The following is a 14,681-nucleotide window of genomic DNA, read 5'->3' as shown; positions in this document are numbered from 1 at the left end:
ATTTGACACAGCACTTCCCTGGTCCATTCACAAACATTTCTGGGATGGGTAGATTGTGTTATACAGAATATTTTTCTTCCTCATCTCCATGTTCAAAGCCAGTCTGAAATATCATCCCTCCCTCTGTGCAGCAGCCTACAGAACACCCACATCCGCCATCTTCTCACTTCACTAAGTCTGAAAGGCTGCTTCAGGATCAGGGCAGAAGCAGCGGTTGGTTTGTACCTTGCATCTATTCGCAGCACTTTGTTATTCTATGGGATGCCATTCAGGGTTCAGCATCTTGCCCAGGGACACTTGCACTTCTCCGGCATGCAGATGGGTCAGACTGGGGATCGAACTGCCGACCTTCAGGTTGGAGGACGACCACTCTACCCCCTCAGCCACAGCCGCTGAGGGGGTAAATAAACTTAAATAAACACCAACACTCTCACAAGTTATTAGGACCTGATCAGTACATTATGTTGACTTAGAGTTTGTTTGATTAACTGGAGAGTTTTTTAGGCTGCTTTTAACATAATGAATTATGAGTGGTCAACATTTTGTTGACCACAAAACAAATAACAGATGAAGTGAGTCCTACTGTTTTTATCCACTTTTAACTTTAATATTTGGTATGTCCACCTTTTGCAGCAATTACAGCAGCACATCTCTTTGGCATTTTTACAATATATTTCCTGAGAACTTCAACACTAATTTTATCCCATGCCTTCTGCAACTCAAGCCAAAGGCTTTCCTTTGAATGTACAATAGATCTGTCCAGTTTATTTTCCAACTCGCCCCAAATTCGCTTGATAGGTTTCAGGGGTCGGATTTATAAAGGATTGCGTAGGATTCCTACTAAAAGTGTGCGTACGCACAAAAGCCGGAAATAGACTACGCCAAAGCTGATTCCGATTTATAAAACCATGCGCAAGCACACCTGAACGCAATTAAATGATGCTCCTGACCAATGGGTTTCCACCGTGAGTCCTGACGGAGGCACGGCATCCAGCGATGTGAAGAGGAAGTGAAACTTTCTGACACTGACATCGAGGTGTTTGTTAGTGAGGTGGAGGTGAAGAGCGACTTTATGGGACACCAGTGACGTCACTAATAAAGAAAATACACTGACACTCTGCCGCTGCTGTGGATAACACAATGTGTGAGAACAGAAATTGCTGAACCCTCTCTTCCTCCTCGTCCTTCCATTCGCATGCACACATCACGCAGAACCCCGCACCACTGTCACGGCAGTATTTATTTATGTAGAGCTTCGGACAGATTCCCTCACATCAGTGGAGCCTCACTTCCTCTGGGATATTATTTGGAAAATGTCTTCACTTCGTATAAGGGATCTCCTGTGCGCTCTGTGCGCTTGATCACTCTGTGCGCTCTGTGCGCCTGATGGCACAGTCACGTTCACTGCAGTGAATCGATGAGACACGCACAGTGTTATAAGATATGATTCAAAACTATTAATGACTCAGCTCAGTAACTCCGCGAGCAAAACTAAGCTGTTGGTTTTAATGTAGATGATGAATTGGATAAATAATCAGGCTTCAGTTCACCACCTCACGTCTGCATCGCCACTTTCCCGTCTCCAAAACGTCCGTACGCATGGGTCAGAGTTTGCTTAAGGCCAATGTATGCTTCTCCGTTTTGACGGACACGGACAGATAGGACCGCCTTCTCCAACGTGGAACGCCCTCTCCGGGCCTCTCCGCGGCTCCTCGGAGAGCTTTTCGTGCAGCTCTCATTTTTCTAACTACATGTCGAAATGGCGGAGAGCCCACAGATAGCCCTTGGCTGTGATTGGTCCGCTAACGCCAGCATTTCGGGACCTCAAACTTCCTGTTCCATTCCCTACATCACAATAAACCAAAATCACAACTACGACTCTATGATTAATGTGACAAGTGTGTTAAACCAGCGGCGTTGTCCGGCTGACGGTGGTTGGTTAGAGCACTTACAGCATGTGTGTACGGTCACATACGGTTATAACGAACTTTCATAACGGGGCTAGCGGGCTAGTCACCATGCTAACTGCGGTGGGAACAGCGCAAAAACCAGCTGACTTTAATCCCACGGCTGTCATGACACTGTTTCTCAAACACCGTCAGGTTAGAGCAAACACTTAGTAGTAGTTAGTATCGGGTGTCCCTGCTGACTGTGTGTGGAAGCTGGGGGGAAGCTAGCTGCCTCCGTGTAGCTTCAAGCTGTAGCAGCTGTTGAATTAGCAACGCAGTTTGGAAACGTTAAGACAGGATAACATAAGCATTTTGACCCTGTGGGTGTCACTTTATTTTAAAAAAAACCGTCGCGTCATCAACAGCCTTTTTCTGTTAGTTGCCATCGTTCACTGTGTGTGAGGAGCCGGGAGGACGTAAATAAACCAGCGTGGACTTCTTCTATATACCTCATGAGGTAGGCTTCTCTAAGCTCGACTTCCGTTGCGCCATCTACTGTTCTGGCGGTGAATTGTTTTCACAACAAAAAGGCTCGTAGAACTATAAAACAAAAAGGGTCCGTCCGCTCCGTCCTTCCGTCAGTCCGCAACGGACTCGGAGAAGCATACAGAGGCCTTTAGAAATACGCACAATTCCCCGTCAAGTTAGTTTTTAAAAATCCCAACTTTGGCGTGAGAAGTGGCGTACGCACATGTCAGGCCCCCGTTTTGTGCATAGGCAACGGTTATAAATCCGACCCCCGGCGAAATACGCACATTTTCCCGTCAAGTTCATTTTTATAAATCCCAACTTTGGCTTGAGAAGTGGCGTACGCACCTGTCAGGCCCCGTTTTGTGCGTTCGCAACGGTTATAAATCCGACCCCAGGTCCGGACTTTGAGGGGGCCAGTCCATCATTTTCAATGTTCCATCAGATTCCTTCTGTCGCAGGTAGTTAGAAGAATGTTTAGGGTCATTGTCCTCTTTGAAAATAAATCCAGGCTCAATAAGACGACTCCCAGATGGTACTCCTTGCCTCACCAGAATGTTGTGGTATACTTTCTTATCCATTGAGCCATCAATTTTCACTAAGTCACCTGTTCCTGAGGCGGAAATGGCACCCCACTCCATAATACTACCCCCTCCGTATTTAACTGTTGGCAAGAGACACTCATTTTTATATCTTTCACCCACCCTCCGTCTAACATACACTCTTCGCTTGTCGCCAAAATTTCAAACTTAGACTCATCCGTCCACAACACTTTATACCAATCTTCCTTTGTCCATTTCTTGTGTCCTTTTGCAAATTTCAGGCGTTTCACTCTATTTTTCTCTCTCAGTAAGGTTTTTTTTTGCTGCTATTCTGCCAAAAAGTCATTCTTCTCCCAGTTTCCGTCGCACAGTTCTTGAAGACACTGTTGCACCATCAGTCATTGTGGTGTTGATCTCATCACGCAGTTCTCGTGAGGTCTTTCTTCGATCCTTAAGACTGAGAATTTTGAGATGCTTCACTTGTCTGTCAGAAAGTTTCCTTTTTCAACCTCTCCCCTTTCGGTTCTGGTGTGAATTGGTGGCATTATGTACGTCTAAACATTGACAGTGAAATAGGCCTAGCTTGTTTTTTGTAAGGAAAATTACCTAAATCTCCTTATGATGGCTCTATTCTATGGTTTATAGAGAATAATTGATGACTTTGTAGATATTTCATTCGTTTAATGGGTATTTTAATGGCCAATTCAACAAAAACAACTGAAACCTCTAGTGTTCTAATAATTTTGGCCACCACTGTACATTGATATTTTCAATAATGCACCAAGTTAGAGGATTCTTTGCAGTTTACACTTAGTTCTCTGAGAATTTCTTTCATATTCAAGCAAAATTGGTATTGTAGACTGTATGGCTGGGCGATAAAACGACAGCGATCATTACCGTGATATAACTTTTCCTCGATAGCAATTCAATACGATATAACGCAGTGTTGTAACTTCATTGTTGCAAAAGAAGCGATGCCTTGTTAATCCAGGAATTTGAATATGAATTCTGCAGGTTTTATAAAGCTCAGTTCTAAGAGTGAGCGATTAGAAAACATCACAGTACCAGAGTCACTTGTTGACCTGCAGATGAATGCGCCTCAGTGCAGTGGAGCTTATTTGATTTAAATTGCGATATATAACGATATCGCTATGCAGCGTCTCCCTGTACAGTGTTGTGCATATCGCACATATTTTATGCGAACAGTGACTCATGTGGTGAAGGAGGACATGAGCAGAGACCAGTGTGAATTTTAGGTCTGAAAACTCTGGCAGCTGACAGTATGAGACCCAACAAATTAAGAAGACACTTAGAAACATTACACCCCAGTCACATGCATGGGTTATTTTTGGTTGAGCTCTATCATCGTTGTTACAAAGTGATTATAATTTAATATTTTTTTTTCTATTTTTGAAAAAATACAGACTGATGGTAGCCTGGATGCCAGACGAACTTAGCCCCGCCCACAACATTTTGGTCGGGCAGTTCGGTCTGGAGTCGCTCCATTGGGAAAAAATTATGGGGCGTGTTTCAACTGACCAGGAAGTAAAATTCCTCTTCGCTCAATTGGATAGACCTACAACCAATCAGAGCAATGTAGTATGTTACGTATGCTAAGCAACGCATTGTGAGTTATTTACTAACCCGGGTTCACACCGGACGCTTCAGCGCAGCGCCAAGCCTTAAATAACAGCTGGCTCCCATCCACTCCCATGTTAAAACTTTGTGCCAGTCACACCGGAGGCTGAAGCACCGCGCTGCGCCAAGGCTGCCTCGCGGTGCAGCGATCTACTGGATCAACGGGTGATATTATTAGCGCTGCCCGGTGGTTCAGCGTCGCTTCAGTGTCCGGTGTGAGCAGCCAAGCGCCGAGGCGATAGGGATTAGCGCGGTGCTTTGGCGTCGCCTCCCCGTTCTGTGTTCCTCTTTCAAAATGAATGCGCTGTCGATGTCTTCTAAAACAGACTCAATGGCAGCATCTACACATCTCAGCTCGCCAGCGGCAGGCATGTTTGTTGAAAACGAATTCAACCCGAGGGCACTGTGATGACGTGGTTGATTACGTTACCGTTGATCATCTGACAATCTGATTGGCCCGGTCGGGCCATAATTTTTTCCCAATGGAGCGACTCCAGACCGAACTGCCCGACCAAATTGTTGTGGGCGGGGCTAAGTTCGTCTGGCATCCAGGCTAGACTGATGGAGGAATGTAGTGACAAACGTCACCAAAAGTACTTCAATTAAGTTGAATTTAAGCAAAGTTGAAACAGATAAACAGAAATAAGTGTTGCATGTTTTAATATATCTGTTTCCTACCATCATTGTTGTGGAAATCATTGTTAATAATTATTGTGAGAAATAATTAACATTGATGTGATCAGACAGTCTCTTCACATATATTATTATTAAAAGTTGATCTGTGTAATTTTGTTTATTCAGGAAGTTTGTGCCAAACAAGTAGCCCTTCGTACTACTCAGTACCTTCGAAGTAGCTCTCAGTTTCAAAAAGGTTGGTGACCCCTGCCATAGACCATCGGTTCCCAAACTGGGGTACGGGGTACGCGAAGTGGTTCAGGGGGTACGCAGTGGTGTGCACGGACCCCTTGGGGACTGGAATCCCACCTCAGCCGGCGCGCGCCGCCCCTCAACTTTCAATGCGTGCGTCAGACTCCTAGGCCCGTGTTCCAAGACGGGTCGACCCCCCCGTTATGTTGGATTCATGTTGGTATCCGCCACCGCCACGCCCCCCCACCCTGAGCGTCTCAGGGTGTGGGGGGGGGGACGTGGCAGCAGCAGTGAAAAAAACCCCGGGTGTGTACGAAGCTATGATATGATTTTACTGGACTGGCCCACTTGAGATCAAAGTGGCCAGTATGTGGCTCCATAACTAAAATGAGTTTGACACCCCTGACTTAAAGGAACAAAAGTAAAAGTGCAGGTTAGCCAATTTCAGAAGAGTACATGAAACGAATCTCATGTGGACAGAGTTTATTTGTTGCTGCAGATTGCCTGTCCACTGCTTTACTGAAAACTGATCCAGTAAGCACCTATACCCAGCTTCCAACTTTTTCTAGTGGAAAGTGCAATAGCGCTGACAGGAAAGATGAGGTGAGATGGAGACATCTTCATAAACGATTTACTTCACTGCAGGAGTTTAGTTATTTTATTCTGGTTAGTGCTTACCTCCCATCTCAGGCCTGGTTTACCAGCATTTGACCTGTCATCAGGGCGAGAGCGTGGCCTAGGGGATAGAGCGGGTGTTCTGCAACAAAAAGGTTGCCGGTTCGAATCCCACTCTTTCCCATCTGCATGCCCAAGTGTCCTTGGCAAGATACTGAACCCCTAAAGTGGCCCCTCATAAATGCTGAGTGTTCTAAAAATGTAAGTCGCTTTGGACAAAATGACAGGTTAGAAATCAAAATACAGTCTAGAAGTGCATCAGAACATGACTATGAAGTCGTTCCTGATCTAGCAGAGGGATATATAACCAAAATCCAAAGACCACGGCACATGGGACTCAGTGTAAAAAGGCAGGTATATTTTGCAGTGTCAGCAGTGGATACAAAATAAGTACCGAAAAAACTAACTTGGGATATAGTTACAATCTAAAGTTATTAAGAAATATTATAAAAGGGTGGTGGGGTGTCCTACTTTAGTGGTGGCATGACTATGGTGGCATCCGATCTTGATGGCTGCTGACCATGCACTTGTTTACGCAAGACTACTTGATATACAATATATATAAGGTGCACTCTGCTACAAAGTGTTTATTCTAATCAATACTCTTATCTGTTATGATCTCCATTACAAGCAGCATCTATTGCACTCCTCTCCGTCCTGGGAGAGGGGTCCTAACATGTGGCTCTCTCTGAGGTTTCTACGTTCTTTTTACCCTATTAGAAAGTTTAGCAGTTTTGCCTTCCTCTTGTTGAGTGTTACGGGCAGAAGATGTCACACCTTGTTAAAGCCCTATGAGACAAATTGTGATTTGTGAATATGGGCTATACAAATACAATTTGATATATTGTATAAACCTAATGATGGGTGTTGATTTTTGTGAATGTGTTCTCTTTTTCAACATTTTCATGGATTTAAAATCTGACACTAAAATAAATCTATAAAAATTTGCAAACAGAAATATGCACTGAATCCTAAAATGTAATGGTAATTCAAATCGTACATTACCATAACGGTAGATTAACGAAATCTAATTATTTTGCACAAGTATGTCAGTGATCAAGTGTGCCTAAGAGTGTAAAGCCTGAAACATGCTTCTGCGTTTTCACGGGCCCGTAAGCGCAAGAGCCCTTCCGGGTCCCTTACGTGCTTATGTATCCCTCCTTACGTGCTGACGGGTGTCGACCCCCTTTTCTAAAATTTACGGCAAAGCTCCGCAAGCTCACTCAGCCTGCAAGGCTGTGATTGGTCTGCTCTACATCCCGTCCGGTGTCTAGTTTCCGGTTTCATGCCCCACAATACGCGGAAATCACGGAAGATTTAGAAGAACGAATATGGACCAAATAGAAGAGCACTTGGCAGAAGAGATCCGAAAGTATGACCACTTGTATAACCCGTCACTGACTGGCCGATTTGTCCGCCAGAAATAGGCTATGAGGAGCCGGAGTGGCGATGTAAATAAACAGTCTAATTATAAGAAGTTGCTCTTCAATGTCCAGCAGCTCCATCTCAATCAATTGTTGTTCGGTTGGAATCGTGAATACACTCTCTGCCATGGTTCACCGTGTGTTTGTAATGGAGAACACGACTGGTAGAAGGTAAATAAACAGTCAACAACGATTGCCACACCCACAAAGAAGGCGTCTCTCAGGTCGCCTTCGACAAAAAGCATTACTCCGCCTAGTGTTCTGGCGCGGAATTGCTTTGTAAGACGCGCAACGGTTGGGGAAGCATGAATGAAAACGAGTCTTGCGCCACAGCGGCGTGAAAAGACGCAGACGCATGTTTCAGGCTTTAGTAGATTCTGTTCTTACCTAATTGTCAGGATTATGTCAAGTAGATGGACAAAGGAGCAGAGATGTTTAACAAAAAAAGTCTTTAACTAAACAAAAGCACAAGGAAGCTTACACAAGGCTCAGTAGATCAGGACAGGAAGGCAGAACAGAACAGCAACATATCAACCAGAGGAACAAGAACGAGCACAAGCAACACTGGAGAAAAACAGGAAGCTAAACAGACAATCTGACAGAGGCTTAAATACGCACAGGGAAGGCAGGGGTAATTGGCCACAGGTGCAACACATGAGTTAGAAAGACAATCACCAAGACAGGAAGTGAAGACGGAAACAACCCACAAGGAAGAGACTACAAAATAAAACAGTTGACAGAAAACAGAGGCTGATATAAACTAACTAAACTGGCAGAACATGACAGTACCCCCCCCTCAAGGGCCGGATGCCAGACGGCCCAAAACATGAACTGCCACGGGAGGGAGGAGGGGGGAACCGGAGGAGGGACTCTGTGACATGCCCTGGAGCTCGGGTGGACGGCTCTGTGGCCGCTCAGGGACAGATCTCTGAGGCTCCGGAGGGCGGCACCGTGGCCGCTCAAGGGCAGCGCAAAAGGGTGCAGACCTCAGCCCCGGACGTGGAGCAGGATCCGCAGGCGGAACAGGGCCCATAATTGGCGCTGCGAAGACCTCCAACGCCTGAACAGGAGGGACTTCAGCTTGGACTCTCCGGTGCGGCACAGGGACTGCAGCAGACTCCGCAGGGACCTCTGACTCCTGAAAAGGAGGGACGTCAGCCCGAACAGGAGAAACGTCAGCTGGGGGCCTCCGGCGCGGGACAGGGACTGAAGCAGACGATGTGAGGACCTCTGACGCCTGAAGAAGAGGGACGTCAGCCGGGAACCTCCGGCGCGGGGCATGGACCGGGATGCAAGCCGCTGTAAGGACCTCGGACATCGGAGGATGAGAGACATCAGCCAGGAACCTCAGGCGCGGGGCAGGGACAGGAGCTGGCACCGCGAGGACCTCCGACACCAGAACCAGAGTGGCGTCTGCCGGGACCCATCCGGCGTGAAACAGGGACTGGAGCCGACGCCGCTGTGAGGACCACTGACGTCGGAGAACGAGATACGTCAGACGGGAACCTCCGGCGCGGAGCAGGGACTGGAGCCGACGCCACTGTGAGGACCTCTGCCGTCGGAGGATGAGACGTCAGCTGGGGACCTCCGGCGCGGAGCAGGGACTGGAGACTGCAAACCAGTTGGGACTGGAGGTGGCTGGTGCCTCTGAGCAGACTGCTGAAGAGCAGCTTCTCCGACGTCCACCACCCACACCAGAAGCCTTTTGGATGCTGCGGGGTCCCCCACGAGCCCAACAGCCCCCCAGGTACCGGTCAGCGGATGAGGCTGGTGGCTGGTTCCTCTGAGCAGGCTGTAGAGGTGAAGGTTTTCTGCATCTGCCCCCCATAGCAGACACACTTTGCAGGCTCCGGGATCCATCCAGAGCCAGACGGCTTCCTGCATCCAGGTCTGTGGCTGGGGCTGGAGGGTTGCTGAGTCTCTTTAGCCGGTCCTGCACAACCACTAGGTGCAGGACAAAATGGCTAACCCAAGGGCGCTCCTTCAGCCAAGCCTCAACCACTGAGATTTCCTCCAGGGTCTCTGACCTGCTCTGGGGTCCCGGAAAACGCAGCTCATCAACCAAAAATTCTAAATAAAAAACTTGATCCTGAAACAAACTAATCTCCGCTGAGTCCATATCTTGGTCGGATTGTACTGTCAGGATTATGTCAAGTAGATGGACCCAGGAGAAGAGATGTTTAACAAAAAGCGTATTTAATCTAAAAAAAAAAAAAAAGAGTCTTTAACTAAACAAAAGCACAAGGAAGCTTACACGAGGCTCAGGAGATCAGGACAGGGCAGGAACGCAGAACAGTACAGCAACATGGAACATAATCCACCAGAACAACCAGAGGAACGAGAACAAGCACAAGAAACACTGGAGAAAAACAGGAAGCTAAACAGACAATCTGACAGAGGACAATGGGAAGGACACAGGCTTAAATACACACAGGGAAGGCAGGGGTAATTGGCCACAGGTGCAACACATGAGGAGTTAGAAAGACAATCCCCAAGACAGGAAGTTAAGACAGAAACAACCCACAAGGAACAGAGGCTACAAAATAAAACAGGAAACAGAAAACACAGAGGCTGAAATAAACAAACTAAACTGACAGAACATGACACTAATGAAAAATCCCAGATAAGAAAACATTGATGAATGTCTGAATCTTCGTAAAAACTGTGCAGAAGTCTGCCCTGACCAGACATCTGACCTACACATAAGAACAAGTCTGCAGGGCAGCCTTATTCCACTTGCACAATATCATGAAAATCACTAAAGGATGCTGACAAACTAGTCCATGTATTTGTCAGAGGTGTAAAAAGTACTGAAATATTGTGCTCAAGTAAAACTACCTTTACTTTGATGAAATTTTACTTAAGTACAAGTAAAAGTACCCATCTACAAATCTACTCAAGTAAAAGTAAAAAGTAGTTAATTTAAAATATACTTTAAGTAAAAGTAACTTAGTTACTTCCTACAACTTGATGGGGGCCGCTCCTATACAGTGCAAAAAAGGACAAGGGGTCATAAATCCAATCGAAAAACAGTTATTTTTAATTAAAATAGAGTCTTTACAAATATAAGTGCAATGACATTAAACATGTCAAACATTAAACATTTAACATGTCGACACAACATTTAAGAACTTTTGGGAGGACATATCAAGACATGAACCATGTGACAGCTAAAATAAAAAGTTAAAATGCCGCTGTCCCACTGTATATTTAAACTTTTGGTTCAACTTTGGTCCACTTTTAGAGCACTAGTCTACAAACTTCTTGTTGAGTTTGAGCATTATATAGCTGTTGCCTCTTTTGCGTTTGAAGGCAAACTGCTTGCTGAGATGTGGCCATGGGTTTTCTTCATCTGCTTTAATCTCAACTGGCGGAAAGTTTGATGCTTCCGCTTGTTGGTCGTCCGCAGCTTGTTGGTAGTCCGCAATATCATCCTTCTCTAGCTCTCGTGACTCGGCACTGGCGGCTTGCATCGACTCCATCATCCACTCTATGCAGCATATACCACCGGTGTTGTGCGAGTTCACAAGTTCAAAGTTCAGTTTATACAAGTAAACATGAATAGTTCACGTTCATAGTTCACCATTTAAATTCTGAACTAGTTCATATTTCAGTTCATTTCATAGTTTTAAGGTTGAAAGTGAGAATGAAAGACTTAACTTGTTTTTTAAAGAAAACTTTATCCATCACTACCCCTTGCCTTAAACTGTACTTCATATGTATCAATTACTAAAATAATTGCGTTAGCTCGCTGCTGCTACCCCTCAGACACCTAAGTAGCCGCATATAACATGCCGATCGTCGAGGCGGAGGCCCCCGGGACACAAAGCGCTTTCCGCAGGATCCGAGCTTCACCCTAATGCACAGTGTCGGCAGTGTCAGCCCGGGCTGAGGGGTAGCAGCAGCGAGCTAACGCTGCAAGCTAGCGTTAGCTCGCTGCTGCTACCCCTCAGACAGCTAAGTCTGGGGAATTAGCTCGCTAGCGTTAGTTTGCTGATGACACCACTGTCATAGGCCTGATAACCGACGACGATGAGAAGACCTACAGAGAGGAGGTCAGAGCCCTGACATCTTGGTGTCAGGAAAACAACCTCCATCTCAACATCAGCAAAACTAAGGAGCTGATCGTGGACTACAGGAAGAGACAAGGAGTGGAACACGCCCCCCTCTTCATCAACGAGACCACGGTGGAGCGAGTCAGCAGCTTCAAGTTTCTCGGGGTCCACATCAGTGATGACTTGACCTGGACCCATCACACAGACTCCATCAGGAAGACGGCCAGGCAGCGGCTCTTCTTCCTCCGCGGGTTGCGGAAGCTCCACATGGACTCCAGGATTCTCTGCAACCTCTACAGGTGCACCATAGAGAGCATCCTGACTGGCTGCATCACTGCCTGGTATGGCAGCTGCACCGCCCTGAACCGTAAGGCTTTACAGAGGGTGGTGAAGTCTGCCCAGCACATCACCAGGACGGCGCTACCATCCATGGAGGACCTCTACACCCCAGCGGTGCAGGAAGAAGAGCAGCCGGATTATTAAAGACCCCTTTCACCCCAGCCATACATTTTTTTTGCCTGCTGCCGTCTGGCCAACGGTACCGCAGCATCAGGGCCCGCACCACCAGGCTCAGAGACAGTTTCTTTCCCCATGCCATAAGACTTTTAAACTCCTCTGAACTGCAATAATTCCACCAAACCAGCACCGTGGCATATTTGCACTACTCCACAAATTGCACTATTGTTGTTTTATTTTATTTCTCTCTTTATCTGTAAATATATATATTTAGATATATATATTTTATTTTCTATTTTAAATGCTGATATTCAATTTTTTTTGGTTTTAATTACTTGAGCATTGCTAGAAGAGAGCCTGTGACTCAAGCATTTCATTGCCAGCGACTGCCTAATCTTATTGTTGTGCATTTGACAATAACAAATCTTGAATGTTGTACTGTTATTGTAACTCTGAATTATTTGTCTAATTCGAACCTTGCTTAGCTTAACTAGATAGTATGTACAAATGCCAAGATGTTACCGTCCAAATGAACAGACAATTGACTTTTCCAGCTTTGCACTTAACATGTTCAAGTACGCGATCAGGACTCATCAGGTGCGATTTCTGACACCGCATGGGGGATGTTGGGCCATGGTTTTTGAGAAAGCATGTGTTGGAGCGAACTCAATCTCCCAGGATGCAGCATATTCTCTTTGTTCTGAGAAGGTCAAGGAACTCCGTCTCCCAGGATGTAACAGGTTCCAGGGGTCTGGACATCTTCACACATAGGTGTGAAAAGTCACAATGCTCACCTCCTATTGGTCACTGACCTGGGGGCCACTGGGCCAATATAAGCCGAGGCTCCCCCCAAACTCTCTCTCTTTCTCCATACCTTCTGAGGGCAGAAGGCTGCTCCAGCTTTTTCCATCCACCCACAAGGACAGCACGCGGCCAGCCGCTTCTCCTGCATCGCTGAGGAGAGGGCCTGGTTGCCCCAGCACATCTTCTCTTCCCACCAACAACCGGAGGTCAGAGGTGCAGCTCTCCCAGCTCATCTTCTCAAGGAAATCTCCTCGCCCTTCAAGCTCTACAAACTCCTGGCAGCGACTCAATGTCCTGCAGGTAAGGATTTCGAACAAGCAACGGAGCTTCACAGCTCAACAGAACCGCTAAGGCAGAAACCTTTCAACCAACCGGAGACTTCACCGAATTGCAAACGGGACAGCAACCTCTTTTCCCTTTCCCTCAGAATGGTAACATGATCTGGGCTTAATAATTATTCTACGCTAAGCAAGACTGTTTATTCGATTCTGTGTGTGTTTATAAGGTTGATATGTGTTTCTTATATTGTGTTTATAAGTTATTTGAAAGTTAAGTGTTAGATACGCTCTTCACAGGCTCTCTCTCTGACTCTCAGTATCTGATTAACATACACACAGACACGCATACCACTCCACCTAGTTAAACCTCCACCAGTCGTAAACGATCTTAGAAGAAGGGGGGGGGGGGGTTGCTATCTTAAAGCCTGAAACATGCTTCTGCGACTGCGTCTGCGTCTTTTCACGCCGCTGTGGCGCAAGACTCGTTGTCATTCATGCTTCCCCAACCGTTGCGCGTCTTACAAAGCAATTCCGCGCCAGAACACTAGGCGGAGTAATGCTTTTTGTCGAAGACGACCTGAGAGACGCCTTCTTTCTTCTTCATCGATTGTTTATTTACATAGCTACTGCGGCTCCTTGTAGCCTTTTTCAGGCGGACAAATACGCTCTTCTATTTGGTCCATATTCATTCTTCTAAATCTCCCGTTGTTTCTGCCTGTATTATGGGGCATGAAACCGGAAATGCAGCTCCAGAAGGGATGTAGAGTAGACCAATCACAGCCTTGCGGGCTGAGTGAGCTTGCGGAGCTTTGCCGTAAATTTTAGAAAAGTGGGGCGACGCCCGTCAGCACGTAAGAAGGGATACATAAGCACGTAAGGGACCCGGAAGGGCTCTTGCGCTTACGGGCCCGTGAAAACGCAGAAGCATGTTTCAGGCTTAAGGCGTTACTCTTTTGGTCAACCACCATTTTGAGAGCCCCTAATTTGCATACACACACTCATATACACCTCCTTGTTAAGGCCAATGTATGCTTCTCCGTTTTGACGGACACGGACAGATAGGACCGCCTTCTCCAACGTGGAACGCCCTCTCCGGGCCTCTCCGCGGCTCCTCGGAGAGCTTTTCGTGCAGCTCTCATTTTTCTAACTACACGTCGAAATGGCGGAGAGCCCACGGATAGCCCTTGGCTGTGATTGGTCCGCTAACGCCAGCATTTCGGAATGGAAACTTCCTGTTCCATTCCCTACATCACAATAAACCAAAATCACAACTACGACTCTATGATTAATGTGACAAGTGTGTTAAGCCAGCGGCGTTGTCCGGCTGACGGTGGCTGGTTAGAGCACTTACGGCATGTGTGTACGGTCATATGAGGTTATAACGAACTTTCATAACGGGCCTAGCGGGCTAGCCACCATGCTAACTGCGGTGGGAACAGCGCAAAAACCCGCTGACTTTAATCCCACGGCTGTCATGACACTGTTTCTCAAACACCGTCAGGTTAGAAGCAAACACTTGCTAGTA

General features: G+C 46.6%; 1 protein-coding gene across 1 annotated transcript in view; it reads right to left on the bottom strand.

The window, feature by feature from the left end:
* The window catches only part of LOC128453481 (heterogeneous nuclear ribonucleoprotein L-like), a 52,661-nt gene that overhangs the window by 31,938 nt on the left and 6,042 nt on the right, over positions 1–14,681 (bottom strand). The window lies entirely within an intron of this gene.

Source organism: Pleuronectes platessa, chromosome 12 (genome assembly GCF_947347685.1).
Source record: "Pleuronectes platessa chromosome 12, fPlePla1.1, whole genome shotgun sequence".
Taxonomy (NCBI): Eukaryota; Metazoa; Chordata; class Actinopteri; order Pleuronectiformes; family Pleuronectidae; genus Pleuronectes; species Pleuronectes platessa.
The sequence above is the reverse complement of the archived record's forward strand: the minus strand, read 5'-3'. Positions and strand labels throughout refer to the sequence as shown.